This window comes from Trachemys scripta, chromosome 11, assembly GCF_013100865.1.
Source record: "Trachemys scripta elegans isolate TJP31775 chromosome 11, CAS_Tse_1.0, whole genome shotgun sequence".
NCBI lineage: Eukaryota > Metazoa > Chordata > Testudines > Emydidae > Trachemys > Trachemys scripta.
In genome coordinates, this window is record NC_048308.1 from 51,439,748 (window position 1) to 51,460,273 (window position 20,526).

A 20,526-nucleotide genomic window follows, 5' to 3' on the forward strand; every position below is an offset into this window, starting at 1 on the left:
TCACTTGTCTCTCCTCATCAGATAACTACTCTACCATTAATGATATATGCTAATCTCTTAATCAACACCCATTTTTCAAAGCCACCCAGCATGTCTTCATAAATATGGATACATTTGCTGTAGTCAAGTTCTCTTTCAGAGACTACTTAATTATGGCACAAGCTAGGTCTTTAAAACTGATTACAAAAGTTATAACTCTTCACTAACAGATGGTTTGTTGGAAAAGTCAACCTTTAATCTTTCACTGAGCTACTGCTAATGCACACTATCGTGAACATTCATGTATTCAAATACTGACTAATATATGTATGAGAAATTAGCAGAATCATGTAAAAATATGAGAGAAGGCAGAAAGAGTCTCTTTTAAAAATGAAAATAACTGATGCTTCTGTCTGCACAGTGCATTCTGGAAAAGTGAAAAATAGAGTCAGTGATTAAGGGATACCAAACCCTTGGGATCTGACTTTTGGATTCATTTAGAAAATTCAATGGCTTGAATTCGATCTGACTTTGTCAATCCTCAACATAAATAAAAGTAGCTTGCTTCATGCTACATAAAAACCAACCCACATGCCTGCTGGAAAGTGTTAGGAATAGGTGATATGCACCTTTACTTGGAAGCCCAATGTCTTTGTGAAATGCTTAATCCCCACAATGTACTGCAGCATAAGAATGTAATGCATGGTTTTCAAATTTTTGGAAACGACTTTATTCATTTTAGCATCTATTTTCAATATGGATCTTTCCAGGCCATTAGGTTTTTGGTTTACTTTTCCAGATTGGTTCTATGTAAGAATTCCATCCATAGGAGTAGGGGTTGCACTACTAACATTAGGTTTAGAAAATTTTAGCTGAGTTGACCTTGTCCAAAACTAAAAGAAAGCAAAAGGTGAAAAAGTACTGCTAACTTGTTTTGAGTGGTTTACTCCAGACTCTTCCTGACCCTGATATGGATGCAGAGTTCCTTCCCAAACAAGCTTTGTCCAACTGGGGCAAGTGAGCCCTCTTTGAATATAATATTTATATTTTCATTTCAAAATCATATCTCTTGCACATACCTGAGACATTGACAAGAACATATACATTGTTTTGTTTACAGAAACTGACTCTAATATAACTCTAACAATCTCCATTTGAACTTGGTGATGGCTCTGTTGCAGAATGAGGTTTTTGTAGTATCTCTCAAGTTCCTGCCTCATCTATCCCTTTTATGTTTGCGTGAGGAGAATAGAACATGCAAACATAAATTAGAAGAGTTTATTCTCATTATCTACCCTGACATAAGAGAACAGAGTGAACAGTACCCGCAACAATTTTGTTAAATGTTGACTGATTCTGCAGTATGGTGGTTTAAAAAAAAAAAAAAAAAAAAGAGCTCATTATTTGTTGCACAAAGTAACCATACAGCCAATCAGTTGGACTATGTGGATTCATTTTGGTATATTGAGTCCCAAGACATCCAGTGGCCTTGCCACTCTTATTACTGTGAGTTTTCCTTTTCCTATTTTTCACCCTCAAATGTATTTTCTTTTTTCCATTTAAGTGAATTTTGTGCTTGTGAGAAGTACAAGCTTGGCAGCCCTGGAGACTGAAGTGTTCTGTACAGTGATAGAATAGATATATGGAGTTTTACCCAACACCTCCTATGCAGTCAGTACATATGTACTAGGAATGTTTGCACTTTTTGTCTAGCGCCAGTGTAGTTTCATTTTCCACCATGTCATTTAATCCTGCAGACTCAGGAGTACAAAACACCTTGGAGTTTCACTAGTGTTAAACAAATGTTGTAAGAAGTCCTAGTGCAGAATAGGTCAGGATCTCTCAGCCAGGCTCTTGAGAAAAAATGGCTATGGCCGAAAGCAGACATGAGTTTTGATGCCAATACAATCCTTGGCCCTTCTGCTGTGAGTGCCAGGGTTAATACCTATAGATAGTGGTTGTTTTTTTTATATAGGAAGATATTCATTAGGGACTGGACTGAGTCTACAGATTTATTTTACATAGTCCATAAAATCAGTTATCAAAAGACAATGACTTAATTATTGACATGGCCTCGATTTAAACTTGGGACCAGGAGGTGAAAAGATCTGTATTAAGCTTCCAGTACCCAGAGTCAACCAGACCCACAAGTCATTGCAAAATTTGAAAGGTTCTGAGCAGATCAAAGCCTTTACATTTTTAAAGATTTGTTTGCAGATTTACTTATGCTTTGCCATAAACAATCATAGCTGGGCCTCTACAATCTGTTATCAGTGAAATGCTTAGCTAATCTGCATATGTAAATGGAAAGCAATTCAAAGTTAAGTGTCTATTTCCATAAACATTACAATATCCTGCTTGATAATATACGCATATATTTGAAATACTATGCCTAATTAGACCTCGAGAGTATATATAAATAACTTTTATTGTTATGCTGGTTTGAACTTAAGCTATCAGGCACTAGAACTCCAACATCAAGTGTGCATGAGTGCTTTTTTTTTTTTTTTTTAAGTATAGTCACATATAGTCTCTTTGATCTTTTAACATTAGGAATTTCTCTGCCGTAATACCCCCCACCTCTTGTTCATAACTATGCTAATTGCAATTAATTCAGAAAATGAAGTAATTTCTCAAGAGTTCCCTTCTCCACAGGTTATTTTGCTATTCAGGACTGAGTAGGAATAATTTCTCCTATCACATGAAGTTTCTGCTAGTGGAATCCAGGAATACTGGGTAGAATTTAATGATTGCAGTACATATTTAATTTGATTTGAATGAAATATATGCATGTATTCTACTCGGCATTTGTTCAGATGTTGATCATGAGAATTTGTGGTGGAACCACAAATCAGCTGTTACAACAGGAAGATAAAATCAGGGAAAGGAAACAAAGAGATGGACAATGCTGGCTATATAAAATACAAAATATTTATGCATACCTATTGACTATTCTCAAAGAAGATATGATTTTTATGTCAAACCAGTTTAAATGAGGTGCAATTCTAATGAGTTACAGTAGATTAAACTGAATCCCTCTCATACAACACATGGCCAATCCCTGTTCTCCATTCATTTCATTCAAGGTTGCAGATGAGTACAGGATTTGGCCAACAGTTCTAGCAATTCCATGAGATGCATTTTTCCTTTAAATTAATAAAGGAAAATAAATGCAGACAGATGTAAAGTTTAGAGCTATATGAATGATGAAATTTTGGGGGATGAATATTTCAATTTAGTCACGTGTATCCCTTTTATATTTGTCTTTCTGAACATCCAAGTGATTGATTTTTACTAGTACAAATGCTTGAGAAAAGTGATTTTTAAGCTCAGAAACATACATATTTCTGGAAAGTGAATCTTAGAATGTGTCTATAGTGCAATTCAGAGGACGGAGGTGTGACTAGCTTCAGGATATCTACATGTACTGCAATCACTTCCAACTGCATGTAGACATACCCTTAGACTCACACGCATGAGCATTTACACAAGCAAACCAATTGTAAGCTTACATAAATCCAAACAGGGAACAGAAACTATGTCATTAGATTTTACTATGATAGTAAATTATTTGGGATAGGGACCACCTCTGTTATTTGTTTGTACAGCACCTAACACAAATGGGCCATGATAATTGACTGAAGGGTCTAAGTGGTACCACAATTCTTATAAATAACCATAACAACACTAACCGAAGATGACGTTCAACTTTTGAATTTTAACTATTGAATATACAAGGCACACTTTACAATCAATGGATGGACTGAAATAAATTAACCAAAATATGAATGACTAAAGTATTTGAGAAAATCATGATGTTCTAATGGACATTCTACAAAGTCTTCCTACTAGATTTCAGGGAGAGAGAAAGAATTAAGCTTCCACTGGTGCCTCTGGAAGGTGAATGTACTCTTATGGTTGTTCATGACCCTGATAACGCATTTTGGGAAGAGATGGGCAATGGAGAAGGGAGATAAAAATGATGGGATGAGACAGAGGCTTTGGGTAGGTAGGTCACCGGAAAACAAAGTTGTTTCAGGGAAGAAATGTGGAGTGTGAATTAGGGCTGTGAATGGGTGGAAAATTAGGTATGTAGGAGGGCAGAAAAAACTGACAGAAGTTGAAAGTGAGATTTATAGGATGTGGGAAAAATTGAAAACAGAGAAAGAAGAAAGGAACATCTCCTCTGAAGTGACAGTGGAGTTGTAGCTCCCACTTATGAAATGGATCATAGATAAATTTAGATACCTCTTGAGATTCTTTTCTAAAATATTGCTGTCTTAGCCATGGGTGCAATATAAAACTTGATATAAAACACATTTCTTCACAGCCTTTGCTGACTAGCTTTCTGTCATCATGCTGCACAACAGTACAGGGGGACATCCCTAGAGCTTATGTTTCACACTAAATCAGTGTTCAGTTCACCTTATAAAAACTGAAATATGACAGGTTTAAAAATAGCTGCAAATCTGACCTGCAATTTTCCCCTCTAACTGGCATGTCCTAATCTCTCTCATTTGATCTCTTCCTCATCTGGGAAACTTGACACTACACAACAGGCATATTTGTTTTGCCTTTCCTCCACTAATAATTTGGGGTACAACCGTTTTTTGGGTACACACCAGAGGAATCTGATTTTCAGAAGGTGCTGAGCACGCACTTCCTGAAAACCAAGCCCCCTTAATGGTTTCTCATGTTGGGCACTGTGGTGGGGTGTCTGTCCCATCCCCCCATGCTAGAGGGGACTGCAGCAGGCCAGTGTGCCTCTGCAGCCCAGCAGCCAATAAGAGAAGGGCTTATTGGTAGCCAATCAGGGCCCGGATTGGAGACAGCCAATCAGGGCCAGGCTCAGCCCTATAAAAAGGCTGCTCTGAGGGAAGAGAAGAGGTCTGTCCCAGACCTTCAGGGAGGAAGGTCTGTCTCCTGAGCAGGAGACCAGCACCCAGGACAGCGCAGTGTTGGGCAGGCTCAGGGAAGCAGAGTGGAGCTTCAGCCTGATACTTGCCAGATTGCCGGCCCTGAGTAGAAGGGCCTAGAGGGTGCAATGGGGTCAGAGGGGAAGTGACCCAGGGAAGATTGAAGACAAGGGGGAAAGAATGAGGGCTGAGACACTGCCATTAGAGGGTCCCTGAGTCGGGACCCAGAGTAGCAGGCGGGCCTGGGTCCCCCCCTTTCCCCCTTGTGCTACACTGGGCCGTGGAGCAGTGGCCAAGTCAGGCTGCAACCTGCCCCTGACGTAAGAGGGGCTAGACTTGGGGCTTGTGGCAGGCCGCTGAAGCTGGTGTAAAGACTCCTGTTAACCTCCCCCTGGAAGGGGGTATGGATGGACTGAGGGGCACTGCCAGAGGGCAGCGGTCCTGAAGAGGACACCGCGAGTTGGTGAGCGACGTGGGCTCAGACGCCAACCGAGGGCAAGACAATGGGCAGGATACCACCGAGAGGGGACGCTCCACTGGACTGAGCTAATTCCCAGAGTAACCAGTAGGAGGCGCCACGGTGGTGAGTCCCAACCCCGTTACAGGCACCCAAAAGCTGAAGCACCCAAAATAACCAGTCTATTAAAAAATGAAGCTGAACTGTTTTATTTGCTGAAAAGACAATGTAAGAGATAGATGGTATCTGAGGTACTGAAGTAGCAGAGGTGAGTGAGTTGGCATTGCTGAAGACCTTAGTTCAGCAGATTCTGTGCTCTTAAAGGTGATAAGTAGAACAGAACAAGGGGGGGGGTGTCTCCGCCTCCCACCCAATGGATTGTCATTTAATGCCACAGAAACTATGTTCACTATATATGCATGAAGCTACTCATGAATTTTAACACTTTTCATTACTCATGTATCAAATATCAAACATGACTTTTTTTTTAAAGTAATAAAGGATAAAGTGGGTGCAAGGCCCTTAAATAATATGAATGTGAAACTAATCTGAGAATTGCATACCAAATTAAGTGTCTGAAGCAAACAGAGTGAAGCAGAGCTATAGAAGAGCTAAACTAACCTCAGGGCACTGCAAACCTCTATAGAGTGAGGACTACTAAAATTACCCTCATTAACACAGCTAGAGGTATAGAATGCCACACTGCACTTTCCAGTGTCAGTCAGAGAATGTTTTTTAAATGTTACCATCTCTTTTCCTGTTTGCATACACTGTAGCCTTTATTTGTTTATATCTATATAAAATGAATAAAGTCTATAGTTTATACAAACAGGACATGGTAGCAGAAGACCAAGTCTTTTTGCTGAAGTGTTAGGACCTAAGATGTTGCTGTCACTGGGAGGTGAAGGCACTTCTACAGTATCAGAAACTTTTTTTTTAACCTGTTGAAAACATGAAGAAAAGTTAAATGCAGAGCAAGTATTTACATTTAGTTATTACAGCTAAGTGACCCAGTTTTCATTCTGACCTTACCTCATCCAAGGTGTTTCATCTCTTTTCAGAATTTCCCGGCATAAGCCTGACAACCCCTCGTGATACTGTTGTGCCTTGATAAATATTGACAAAGGTTCGTTTAGAAAAAAATGGGAAAAAAACATTTTCAAACTCAAATTAATTCCTGTTTGAACTAGAACATATCTTTTAGAAAAACATCCAATCTTGACTTAAAAGTTGCCAGTGATGGGGAAACTTGTTTCTTCATATCAGTAGTTCTACATTCTGTGCTGGTGCATGTGTTTCATTCACATGCACTGACTACTTTCAAACAAACATATGCATTGTTTCCACTGCCTGGTACTGTGGTCTGCATGCTTACATATATGTATGTATGTATGTATGTATGTTAGTCTTGTTGATTTATTAGGAATGATTAATGTAAAATGTTTTGTGAGAACCAGAAGCTAGAGTTGCAAGTACCTTGAAAAGCCCATGGAAAATGGAGTTCTCTGGGGGGTCACTGAGTTTTTCCACTTTGAAATTAAATTTGAAACAAATTTGATATTCAGATCCTCATATTTAGATATAGTATCAAATATTAAGCTCAATTATGCATAATTTGTGGTTGGATTATCTCCTTGTTATTACTTTGTCTTTTGTCTCCTTTTGTCTTTCATGACCTGTGATTATAAGGCAGAAAAAAAAACAATTTTTCTGAGCAAATAGTCAGACATTTCTTTTCTAATTCAAAGTCATAATTATGATTTTTTAATAATTCAGAGCAAACAATAAAACAGATAAGTTCTCAGTATGTTGCATTCTATGGAATAAAATTGGAATCTGCAGTTTTAAATTCACTAATGCAGATATTCTTAGCACATGAAGATAAGACAACAAGGTACTACAACACAATTTATGCTCACCAGCCTACATAGATTTATACAATTCCGACAGCTTGTTTGAAGAAAGAGCAAATACAAACATTTCCTGCAAACTCTATAGCTATTATTTTTTATTTATTTAAACAGCAACATTTCATACCAGGGATAATTTCTGTGTCTTTTTGGATAAAGAAAAAATTCAAGCCAAGATTTCCAAAAGTGACTGAGTTTGGGTACTTCAGTTTTTCAGTGTCTAGGTTGGAATGGCTCAAAGGAGCCTGATTTTCAGAGGGTAGGTATTCAGCACTTTTTGGAACTGAACACCTAAACACATGAATCACTTTTTACAATCTTGGCATTGGCCATGCAGAGAGTATATTAGCTTGTTTACAGACACTGGAATGGGAAGTCGGGCTCTGGCATTAAAATGCTGAGGTTTTGTGAATGGCCATAGTACCTATATAATGGATTTAAGCCCTACAGGGGCAGTTAGCCACCTAAGATGTCCTTAGGAATCCTTAGTGTCTGTCCTGGTTCTATTAGATATAGAAAGTCAAAGCTTTTTTCTCTTCTCCAGTATGTTGTACCATTATTTCCCACTCTTTTCTTCCTGCACCCTCCTCCTTTACCACATCACGAGCTGTTGTGACTACGCTGAGTGATTGACTATTTCAGGCCAGAAGCTTAGTAGGGAGAAGTTAGTGTGTGGCAGTTTCTGTTTTGCAGATCAGCAACAGAAAAAGCAGGTAATGGCAGGCTTTAAAAAAAAAAAAGAGACTTCCGCAAGGAAGGTAGCTCTGTTTAGGTCCTAGCACTAGGCTCTGCTGCTACACCAGTGGTGAGCTCAGCAATGGAAAAGGGGATCACACACACCCATTAGAAAATGCCTTTTTGCCTTAGTCCTCTTATAAATTGTAAAACAGCATTTCACCAGTCTTTCTACCTTGGCTCCTAAAACTCCTCCATTCACACACAAGTACACACACTTATATCTGTCCTGTCCCTAATCAGTGCTCAAAAACCACAATGTCTTTTAATTAGAATTTAACTCCATATCCATATCTCTAAAAACACAAGTTACCATTATTTTATAACACCCACAAATGCTAAGCTCTTAACAGAACGGACACATTAGACAGTTCCTTGAGGCATTTACAATCTGTAATGAGAAAGATACCGGCATATTCATCCTCGTTGAAACAGTCTATCGAATCTTTAATGAGAGGTGGTACCTTAGACTGTTTTCATAAATGTAAAGTATGCTGTGAGCAATTTGCCTGTCCACACCTATCGCTAACATTAGGATTAATCATGTGAAATCTAGTTAATGTAATTGTCTTAAATGATGGACTTTAAAAATAAGTTAACCTCGTTATTGAAAAAATATAGAACTTGAGAACATTCCAGACTGCCTATCTATTTCTCTGCTGGTACTACAAAGTCGTCTTCTGATGTGATTTTTATCTCTGAAAAATATATTAATGCACCTAATGGCAATATGTAAATCATTGAGGGTTGATTGGTTTTTTGTAATGAAGTCCTGGGACTGCCTGGATACAAAGTAGAAGAGCACCTGTGACCACTTTTGTGCCAGATACAGCAGCATAACTCCCGTGGAGAATAATTTTGGTGCAGAGGCCCTTTCCTGCCAGGAACACAGTCCCCAAGGGCTTAATTCTGCCTTTAGATATTCACTGCAATAGCAGTAGCAACATGTGCTTCATTGGGCATGACTTGCTCTTAAGAGCAAGATGTCATCCAGAGTTCTAGATCGCAAGAAGCCAGAATGCATGTCAAGATTGTCATTTGCCATTTCACAGCAGTGCTTGTGTCTGAGCTCTAGGAGAACACGAAGGGTTAAATTAATAGTCACTCTGTGAGCACATTTGTGCCAGCTATAGCAGCACAAAGTGACACCAAGCAGCTGTACCACCATAATGGGGAATAATTCTGGTGCAGAGGGCCAGGTACATAGTCACAACCCACTCCTCTGGGGAAGCGGGAGATCTGGGTGCTTCAGGAGTATACAAGTGACATTCTGGGACTGGGAGACTATTTTCCATATGCACAAATAGAATATTCCTCTTTGGATATGCCTACACAGTAAATAGACTAGGGTGACCAGATAGCAAGTGTGAAAAATCCAGATGGGGGTGGGAGGGTAACAGGTACCTATATAAGACAAATCCCTGAATATTGGGACTGTCCCATCTGGCCCCCCTACCCATGGCTGGCCCATGCCAGCTGACTTGGGCTAAGGGGCTTGGGCTCAGGGGCTGTTTAAATGTGATGTAGATGTTCAGACTTGCCCTGGAGCCTGGACTCTAGAACCGGGTCCCAGAGGTCAGGTTGCAGCCCAAGCCCAAACATCTACAATGTAATTAAACAGCCTCTTAGACACCTGCGGCTTGCTCATGCCAGCTGACTCAGGCTTGTGGGGCTCAGGTTAATTGCAGAGTGAATACACCTAAAGAGACCCTGAACAGCTGAGCTGGGTGCAAGTTAGGACAAGCATCAGGGCTCCCCTAGTGAGCCCTGACATCAAAAATGTGCAAGGTCCTCCAACCATTTCCTGTTCTGGTCTCTGCATCAGCACAGACTGGAATTTCAGTCTGAATGCTCTCAGTTCATAAAAGTTGTTTAGCATACAAGTAAGAGCAGAATCTGTCCCTGTGTGTGAAAAACCCTCCTAAATCTTTACCACAAAACAAATGTGGGAAACCAGGATTATTGTATAAAGGAACAAATTCAGATCATTGAACATTCTATTTAGGCTATTTACAAACCATCACCTTCAAATGTCAACTGTATATATCAGAACCTCTGAGACTCCCTTTGCTCTACAGTGCAGTAAACTTGCCAAGTCATTCCTTTCATAGAATTATTTTTGATATTAACCTAAGCAGTCAGATCCTGTTGCACAGACAATGAATTAGCCTGATCTAAGATTCCCAGGGGGAAAGTTAGGAGGGAGGAACCCACCCTTGATATATCAATGAAGCACTATAAAATTAAACCAGAGAAATGTACCTTTTCACAAAAATGTAAATGTCATTGCACCTATCTCTCTCAAAATAAATTTTGTATAGGGAACCTGATAATGTTCATCTGCTTGCTTTGAATGCTTTAATGATGTTATTTCTGTCAATGAATGACAAAGGCAAATCAGTCCTTGAATCATGACCAATCTGATTTCTAATGAATTTTAATGGTTCTTCTGTGGGGAAAAAGAATGAATGTAGTAATAAAAAGTCCAAAGTATGGCTCCATAAGTGGTATTATTATTTTAGTTTTAGCCTCTTTCTTATAACCTGTGCAAAAATGAAAGTAAACCATGAGGACTTAAAATCACATTTACACATACACCATTAAAATACATTTCTTTTGGCTTCCTTGTATGAGGACAATGCATCAAACCAGTCTAAAAACACAGTAGTTTAAAAGAATGAGATCATCCCAAGATTTTGCTTGCAGCCTTTCCTCCCTCCACCAAGAAGATTTTCACTACTTCAAAAAAAGTTTTACACTCTTTTTATTCAATTTAAAATTCATGCTGATCAGCAATCAACAGGAAGTTAATGCCACATTGGGAATTTAAAGACATACAACTCCTACTAATTGGAGTTGCACAGGTTATTGAAACCTTAGCTAGAGAAGTGAAAGTCTTACATATTCTTGCAGCTTTAACAGAATAGAGTGACTAACCATTTGAATAACAATGGAGGTTATTTTAGTGCCATAGGGAAGGATGAAAAATAATAGGAAAGGATAATTAGCATGTAGCTTAGTTCTAAAATTTGAGAATTAGAGGCATGTACACGAGTGCTAGAAATATAGACCAGGGGTTGGCAACGTTCGGCATGCGGCTTGCCAGGGTAAGCACCCTGGCAGGCCAGGCCAGTTTTATTTACCTGCTGACGCGGCAGGATCGTGGCCCCAACTGGCCGCGGTTCGCTGTCCCGGGCCAATGGGGGCAGCGAGAAGCGGCGCGGGCGAGTGATGTGCTGGCCGCGGCATCTCGTCCCCCCCCCATTGGCCTGGGACAGCGAACCGCAGCCAGTGGGGGCCGTGATCGGCCGAACCTGCCGCGTCAGCAGGTAAATAAAACTGGCCCGGCCCGCCAGGGTGCTTACCCTGGTGAGCCGTGTGCCGAACGTTGCCGACCCCTGATTATAGACAAATATCCTAAAGGATTCTATTGCAGCCATTGTTGGTATGTCTGCATATTGTATATTATCTTACTGAGAATAACAAAACATTAAGACATTCATTGAGCCATTAAGCAAACTGATGGTTGTATGTTACATAAAACTGAACTAGAAGAGGTTGAATGCAGGAATGGGCTTTGAGAGAGTAACAGAATTATTCTGTCAGTGAAAACATGGACAAGGCTTTTTAGCATAAAATGCAAATAAAAATTAGAACTCAACCTGAATCAAGATGTATATCCAAATAAATCCCAATGTTAGGAGCCTTTGGAAGGTTGAAACCCAAAGCAGATTTTTATGGTGTGGGCCATCTCTAAACCTGTTAATTTTCATGTCAAAACTCTTTACACAGAGAGATTCATTAAAAGACCCACATAGCCATATTGGGTAGTAAGAAATATTTAACAATTACTTCAGCCACTGCTGAAATGCAGCCACTTCTGGGGAGAATGAAATGTTAGGTTTCAAGTCACAAACTAAACCCACAGTTTACTTTTCAGGGGATGTAAGCAACCCAGAACTGCATAGAGGTTTGATTTGGATGAACTTGAACTTGCCGGAGAGGCCATACCCATGGCCAGTCTCACTAGCATTTTCTTTCCTTGCAACCTCTGACCCCAAACCATGCTCAAGAATGTATTACAGGAGGAGCACACAAAGACAGAGGAATACTGGACATCTTTGAAGAACCTCAGGATTATGTTAGCCTCTGTTCATGAAAGCTAGGTTAAGAATCACATAAATTGAATCCACATCTAAGATCAAGAGATCCTGAATGTTCTGTGCAAGAATTGTGTAGATTTTTTTCATTTACTTCTTTTGGATCAGAATGAGCTTTGTTTGATGATCAACAAGCTTTGGATTGGGCCATTACTGCATATAGACCTGAGAGAACATACACGTATTATAGTCTTTTCTAGAAGAATCATTATTGCAGACATTGGATGGGATTTTCAAAAGAGTGACTAAGTGAAAGTCAGTAATATGCTCCTGGTCATTTAGGCATTTTGAAAATACCACCATATTCTGTTAAAGAATATTTAAGTCTTACCAAAATTGCCAGTATGTCTCACTTACAAAAAATATAATAAAATCTGAGCTACTAAAAAGAAAGATGTGGATTAAAACATGAGATGTTTATGAAGATCATCCTAAGAACAATAAACCCTTAATGTAAACTATTGCTCTGAGTTAATAATTTATCGGGAATTATTTTCAGAGAATCTGCTTCAAATTCATTGATCTTCCTTGGTAACTAACATCTCTTGACAAATATGTATTACCCATCATTTCCTTTTAAAATATATTGTGATTTTAAGTATAAAATAATACAGAAGAGTCCTATGGCTGTAAACTGGCTGTTGTCATAAATTAGTATTCCTTTGTTAACCGCAAAGAAACAAAATACATGCTACAATGTATTCTTTTTAGTTAGCAATAAGATTAAGGGAATGTGAAAGTCAATATCCATTTATGTAATACATGAAACAGGAGAAAGTTTCTCTTATTAAAAATCCAGTGTAATTTTGAAATTCTCAGTGAAAATAGTCATCTTCTACAGTGGCCAGTACTGATAATGGTAGAGTCTGCCTAGCTAAAGTTCCTCTTTCTGTGGCAGTTTAGATAATTATTCTTCATTTATTGTCATATCAAGTGTTTTGCTGTATTGATGTATCCTTTTAAAGAGTTGCCATGTTTTCCCCTGGCTGCAGTGGGTAAAGTTGTTATATGTAGGCTTTAACCCTGAGTTTGATCTGTAAAGATGAACCCTTACTCCATGCAGAATCCTACTGGAGTTTAAAATCATCACTTAAAAGTCAATCCTATTTTTCACTGTGCCTGTTCAATGGCCTGTTTTCAAGTATTCATGATAGTGTTTTAATCATATTTTCCCCAAAAATATCCATAAGCATTTGTTATTCACTCTGTACTATAAGTGCCATACACAGTGTTTTGTGTACACACATTCACTGGCATTTTTAAATCATTCATCAGAACCCTCCCAAAAGTGAACATTTGTGTTTTACAGTGGGGAAAAAATAGATTTTATTTTCTCACATCTCACAAAGGTGAAGGAATATACTCACTTAAAATAAAAATCAACTTTGGGAAGAGACAAACCATGAATAATTTTAGCAAAGGAAAGGAGTGTGTGAAAACCGGGGGTACTTTGGAAACTGTATTGCAACCTGAACTGCCATTCTTGGTGACCACTGTTATAAAATAAATGATGGTTAATAGCCTTAAGGGTCAAGAGACTTCAAAAATCCCTGTGTAATAATTTTGGCTTGGAGGAAAGCTCATCTTTGTTGCTGAGTTAAGGTCCAGACCTGCAAGATACACATGCCTCCCTGTAACGAGGCGACGACTCACCCTGCAGTGCCTCCTGCTGGTCGTCCAGGGAATTAGCTCACCAGCCTCAGGCGCGCCCCTTTCAGGCCAGTGTCTCGCTTGCCACTGGCTCCAGTGTCCCTCCTGGACCCTGGTGCCCCTTCTCTCGGGGTTCTGCCCCCTGCAGTACCCCACAGTCTCACTGGGTCTCCCCTCCCCAGGAAACCCCCTATCCCCACCTCGCCTCAGTCTTTGGCTACTGCCAGTCACCATCTAGCCCCCGCTCACTGGGGTGGACTTCAGTATAATTGCCACTCATCAGTGGCAAGGAGGGTTTGGACCTTCTGCCTCTGCCTACCCTTGGGCTGCCCTCTGCAACCCCAGTACCTTTTCCGGCCTTTAGTAAGCCCTGCAGCCTGGGGGTTTTCCAGGCCAGAGCTCCCCAGCTCCTCTAGCCTTTCCCCAGCCCTGCTTCAGTCTAGGTACCCTGCTCAGCTCCCAGCAGCCAGGCCCATCCCTCTCAACAGCTAGAGAGAGACTGCCTGAGCTCCCGCCTCCCAGCTGCTTATAAGGCCAGCTGCGGCCTGATTGGGGCATGGCCTCTGCTATGGCTGCCTTCCCCAATCAGCCTTGCCTAAGGCTTCCAGCCCCAGCTCTCTCCAAGGGCTGGCTTTTAACCCCTTCTGAGGCCCAGTGGGTGACCACCCCGCTACACTCCCCTTGTGGTAGTTGCACAACACCTTGCAGCATTAGCCATGGGTCGGGGTGGGGATGGGTGTGTGGAGGCTATGATCCCCCCAGAAAGGTTCAAAAATATTTCAGGGGATGGTAGCCATTCTCTTTTTCTTTCTGGCTAGATTCGGGGAGGGGAGGGGTCCAGCATCTTTTTAATTGAGTCCTGTAACATGGGGCTTACAATACAGAAAAGGTAGAGAACCACCACTTCAGGTTACTGCAGTTCCAGGCCATTACAAACTCTGGGACGGAAGCTGAAATACAATATAGAAACAACATTTTTTATACTTCAGACTAAATTCTGGTACTGGCAAATATCCACACTGAGTATACAGCATACTGGCACCACCCATTGCTTAATGCAACCATGGCCTATGGTAGCACAGTGATGGACGGTGTGCGACAAAAAGATTCAGCCTTCGCTAGCAAAGCGCTTAGTTACAATTTTTACGTCGGTGTTTGTTTACAGAAATTAATAATCTAAATTACTACAGTTGACAAATAAATTAGGATATTACTTGTAAATGGGAAAAGACATTTTAGTTAAGAATTATATCAATGATGTTTTGAACACTTTTTGTCAAAAATATCAGGAAGGGTTTGTTAAAGGATATGGGGATAATTTTTTAAACACTATATAACAGGGGTAGGCAACCTATGGCATGCATGCCGAAGGCGGCATGCGAGCTGATTTTCAGTGGCACTCACACTGCCCAGGTCCTGTCCACCGGTCTGGGAGGCTCTGCATTTTAAATTTAATTTTAAATGAAGCTTCTTAAACATTTTAAAAACGTTATTTACTTTTCATACAACAACAATAGTTATATATTATAGACTTAGAGAAAGAGACCTTCTAAAAATGTTAAAATGTATTACTGGCACGCGAAACCTTAAATTCGAGTGAATAAATGAAGACTCAGCACACCACTTCTGAAAGGTTGCCAACCCCTGCTATATAATGTTCAAGTGAGTTGGCCACACAGACACCTTCCATGTAGTGTTGGAGGGGATTGAATGTTCTTCCCCCTGTCTGGAGCACTGGACTATACACCATGTTAAGAACATAAGAATGGTCATATTTGGGGGTCAGACAAATGGTCCATCTAGCCTAGTATCCTGTTTTCCAGACAATGGCCAATTCCAGATGTAACAGAGGGAATGAACAGAACAGGGCAATTTATCAAGTGATCCATCCCCAGTTGTCTAGTCTCAGCTTCTGTCAGTCAGAGGTTTAGGGACACCCAGAGCATGGGGTTGCATCCTTGACCATCTTGGCTAATAGCTATTGATGGACCTATTCTCCATGAACTTATCTCATTCTTTTTTGAGCCCACTTATACTTTTATGTTCTGCAGTAAAGGTATTTACATGAGTGTTATAGAGCAAATGGGGTCCAATATTTTTTATAGTGCTATGCAAAGTTTTTCAAACTTTTTTTTAATCTATAGCGATAAGGAATGGGGTGAAGGGAGAGAGAATGGAGGTGAGGATACATGAGCTTTGAGTGTGGGGAGGGATGGTGCTAATTTAAGAAAGTTAGCAAGGTGTTTTATGTAGGAATTATATGTACAAGCACAACCATACACTATAGCTTGATTGAAAGCTTATATTTTAATTAAAAATAGCTGATTTCAGATGTAAAATGCATGTAATAGTCCAGGAGATTTTTCAGGATGTTTTAGAATAAAACTGTATGGAAGGCATTACATACGGTTTAGCAGCACTTGTAAAATGTAGCAATGATTGGAACAATGTAGTAAAATGCTGGTTCAAAATGGACAACAACATTTCCATTATCCAGATCATAAAAACTTAGCTTGAGCTGTTCAAGAGATATACAAATTACCATAGCTAACACAAGAGTTAATAAAGAGTTCAACCTTACTCTAGGCAGAACTGCAGGGAATGTGAATTCACAGTTAATTGTGACTATATCAGGTGAAACAAAATGAAAATTTTCCTTATGGAAGTAGGATGAATAGAGAGAAACAAGGGGTGAAAAACAAGGGGTCTGGGAAAGGATAGCTAAGGAGCCCTTAATTTATTGACTTTTGTAGGGTTTCATGATTGATTATGGAACATATAAAGTCTTGGAATTCAGGCTGGGTGGCTGCTGAACTTCTCACCACTTATTCGATAGAAACTGTACATGAATTTTCCACATTGTATGAAGTTACACTTCTTATCTGTATTTCCACCATTCATTTCCATGCTTGACATTCAACCATGGCAGAATCTTTCAAAATTCTCTTTAGCTTAATTGTAAGTACTGTACTATGCTTCTAAACATAAATACCATATGCTTATTGTAACTCATGTATCACTTGTCTAAGACATTTCCCAATGCTTATTAATTCTAATTAGGATTTAGCCCTTCTTGCTTCTGAGATTTTTTTTGTAATTAATTAATTAATTTCATAAGGCCCAGTTTTTCCTCTCGCATTTAAATTCTCTAGTGATTTTAATTAAGCTTCTCTAAGGCTCACAAGTCTGGCAGGTTTTTATATATATATATATATATATATATATATATATATATATATATATATATATATATATGAAAAATAGGAAGAAAAAATCCCCATGTGTGTTCCTCAGGCATTCTCCCTAAATCACAGCTTCATATATAACTTCAATCCACTATGCTAGGGAAGAATCTACTCTTTGCTTATTGATAGCTATGAATTAATAGGAACCTGAAGCCAGAGAGGTTGGCTGGAAAAGGAGTGGGGAAGAATAAAGAATTTTTAAAGATCACATTAAAATTTCAAAGCCTGAACCTATTCAGGAGTTTTTTAATTTTACCACCCATTTGAATAGGCACCTACAGTATAAAATGGGAGGTTTGTGAATATATATACCTACAGTATAAAATGGGAGGTTTTGGTGCAGTGGCTGAACTGAAAATTGTGGGGGTGGGGAGGACCAGAAACATTTTTTGTAAAATTTGTTGGCCAAAAGTGAATCTATATGATTTTCAGCTTTTTAAACTGACAGTTACTAGAAATAAGAATCCCCAAAGTTTCTACCACTGTGGAGCAGTACTTGTGGCACCTTAGAGACTAACGAATTTATTTGAGCATAAGTGTGGAGGGCATTTTTCAGATATTCAGTGTGGCAAGATTTTCTCATGGGAGATATTTAGTGGAATCAAGGAGAGCCTTTTCTCAAGACTTCCAGCATTTTTAGGAGGCTTCTGAAGTTCACCAGTGCTTTAGTAAAGTTTGCTCTGCAAATATCCCAGGCAGCCTGGGATAAGTAAGGACTTCAGAACTCTTGGAAAGCAATGAAACATGTGGGAGGAACCTACAGAACTGAAGGTTTCAGCTGGGCTGCTGTCTATCTTTTGATTCTTACTGCAAATACCTTCACTTACTGTAGTCAAGTCAAACTGGTATCTAGGAGAATACTAGCTTGAATGCACACAAACATGTGACTAAGTTATACGTGACTTATTTGATTGCATAATCTTTTAGAAATTTAGGGCAACTTTAAACTATACAATATTTATTTATTAGTATTTATACATTGTGCCAGCACAAAGTTTTAAAAACACAAATAGTTGTCAATTGCACAAGTACTGAAGACATGTCTAAAATACCTCCCTTGTTAGCCTCCAAATCTCTGGATTTGCACTGAAGTAACAAAGATGAAGTGTAAGCTAGTAACCTGGGCACTACCATGGTGTTTCTGTATTATAAAATTGACGGGATATTTTACCTACCCACCTAGGGAAAGAGGCCCTTTCTAATAGTACCTAACACAGTAGTGTAGTCTAAGGCAAACGCAGATAAACTGAGTTTACCCACATCTCATTTGAGGAATGTTAAGTTTACTCACATTTTTTAAGTTTACAAAACCATTAAAATAATGAAATAATGATTAAAACACAATGTGGTGACTTGTCAGTGAAAATGAGTGCCAAAAATGCATTTTGGTGGAACATCCTAACTTAAACCCAATTCAAAATAAGGGCAGCTCTGCACACCCTGAGTGCCTATCCTGCCAAGCCCCAGCCTGAAACACCAAAAAGGTCAGTTTACCCACTTCTCTCTTTAACCATTACATCACTGACCTAACAGTTTACAATTAAGAGAGTGTCACAGTGAGCAGCCTTAATTGTTGCAGCCTTAATCACTATAGCCTACTGTTATGGGAAGGCACCAAAACCGGTCTTAACAGGTCGGATCAGGCTGGGAGAACCATCTTGAAAGGCCTACCAACACACAGGAGGATCTGAGTTTGCTACCAGTTGATTAAGTTGCATTTCTGTAATTTAAGGGGAAGTTTATCTAACTTAGCGTCTACTTTAGCAGAAGAATAAATTAGATTAAATATATATACAGGCTCTCTGTTCTTTTGAAATCCCCTTTCCCTTAAGGCTTCAGTCCAACTACCTTCTCTTTTTGAAGAAAAAAAAAAAAAAAAAAAAGGAAGATGACAACAATGACTGTTGTGACCAGTGAACTGGTCACAGCTTCCTAAAGACAGGAAGTAAGTACCCCAAACCCAGAGAGAGCTGCAGGGTGATGAACAGTTGGTGACACACAGGGTACTGTAACTAGGTCCTAGTCTAAGAGTAGAAGAATTGCAAAATTCCACCCTGAGACAGGGAAGGACAAGAATGATGTGATACACTCAGGGAGACCAGAAATGGGAAAGGGGTGCAGCTCCCCCTCATAACCATGAGCCAATGGAAGTTTAACTGATTAAGGACTGCAGGATAAGTAGGAACCACTGAGAATACCTTCTAATCCTGTGCTACTTTTCTTTACTAATTTACATAGTTGAGACCAAGGATGATCACACATATCTTCTGTAACACCTTACTTTATAATGTAGGCTTGCCTCTTCTCTCTAACTTTTGGGAAAGAAACCAAAAAACAGATCATTTATATGCACTATAGTTAAACTTAGTATAGTCTCAAGGGAAAGGTTCACTTGGGATCGGTTGTTTATTTCCCCTGTATTATGTTGTAGTGATGGGACAGGAAGCCTTCTGTGGCCATCTCTCCCTGGAGCAGAGATGTCCATTTTCCTTCCCATGACTACTAAGGGAATAAATCTTGTCTGGAAAAACTATTTAATTTTCCCTCCATTCTGATGCCTTTAAAGTGATTGCTATCCATGATGTCAGAATTTTGAAAGTTGGGTTATGTCCTATGTATTTTTCCATTAACAAAAAGTCCCTACCCATATCTCAGCACGGGGATGGCCCATCTCCTGGGGGGAGAGGGGCAAGCTCATGCCCAGACATGCTGTAGCTGAGCCCCTCCCCTTCTGCCCCAAAGTGCATGTAGGAATGCACCTGGAAGAAGGGCTTCTCTCCATCTCTTTGATCAGCCCAAGCCAGGGGATGCAGGGAGCTGATTGGGTCTCATGGCACCTCTCCAAATGAAATGCCTTCCCAGGAGCCCCGGGGCCATCTTGCAACTATTGCTGCTCTTCACCCTCTCCCTGGAAGGATTTGTTCCCCATTGTGCCAAATTAACAGGAGTCTGGAGGGTTTTTTGCCTTCCTCGCAGTATTGTGAAGGCCCAGCTCAGGTGAAAAGAAGTAAGAATAGGATTTTTAATGTTAGGTGGTAACATTAGAATGTTTAGCTTTTTGCAATTTGCAGCCAGTGTCCATTGAAGATAGAGGCTAAAAGGGCCAGCTCCCAGAAGTAAATGAGACCTGAGATTTTATTGTTGAAACTTTTGCTGTAAGGAGATAGGGAGACCCACAGTCTTTGCAGTCTGGGGTTCCACAGAGGGGTTGCAGAAGGATTTAGAAATGAGTTGAGTCCTGGCATTGGTTGAAGAGAGTCTACCCCCAAGTTATTGGTTATATGGCGGGAACTCTGTAACCCCACACTGGACCCACTTAAATTCCTGGTTTGTGAAAGGAAGTGAGTGGATCACAGCCTCCCTCCCCCTCCCCCCCACCATTGTTAAGTTAATAAAGTTGAAACCTGAAATTTAAATTCATCCCTATGTCTGTGTTTCATTCATGTGTGCCCTGATTGAGTCATCTTGCAAACT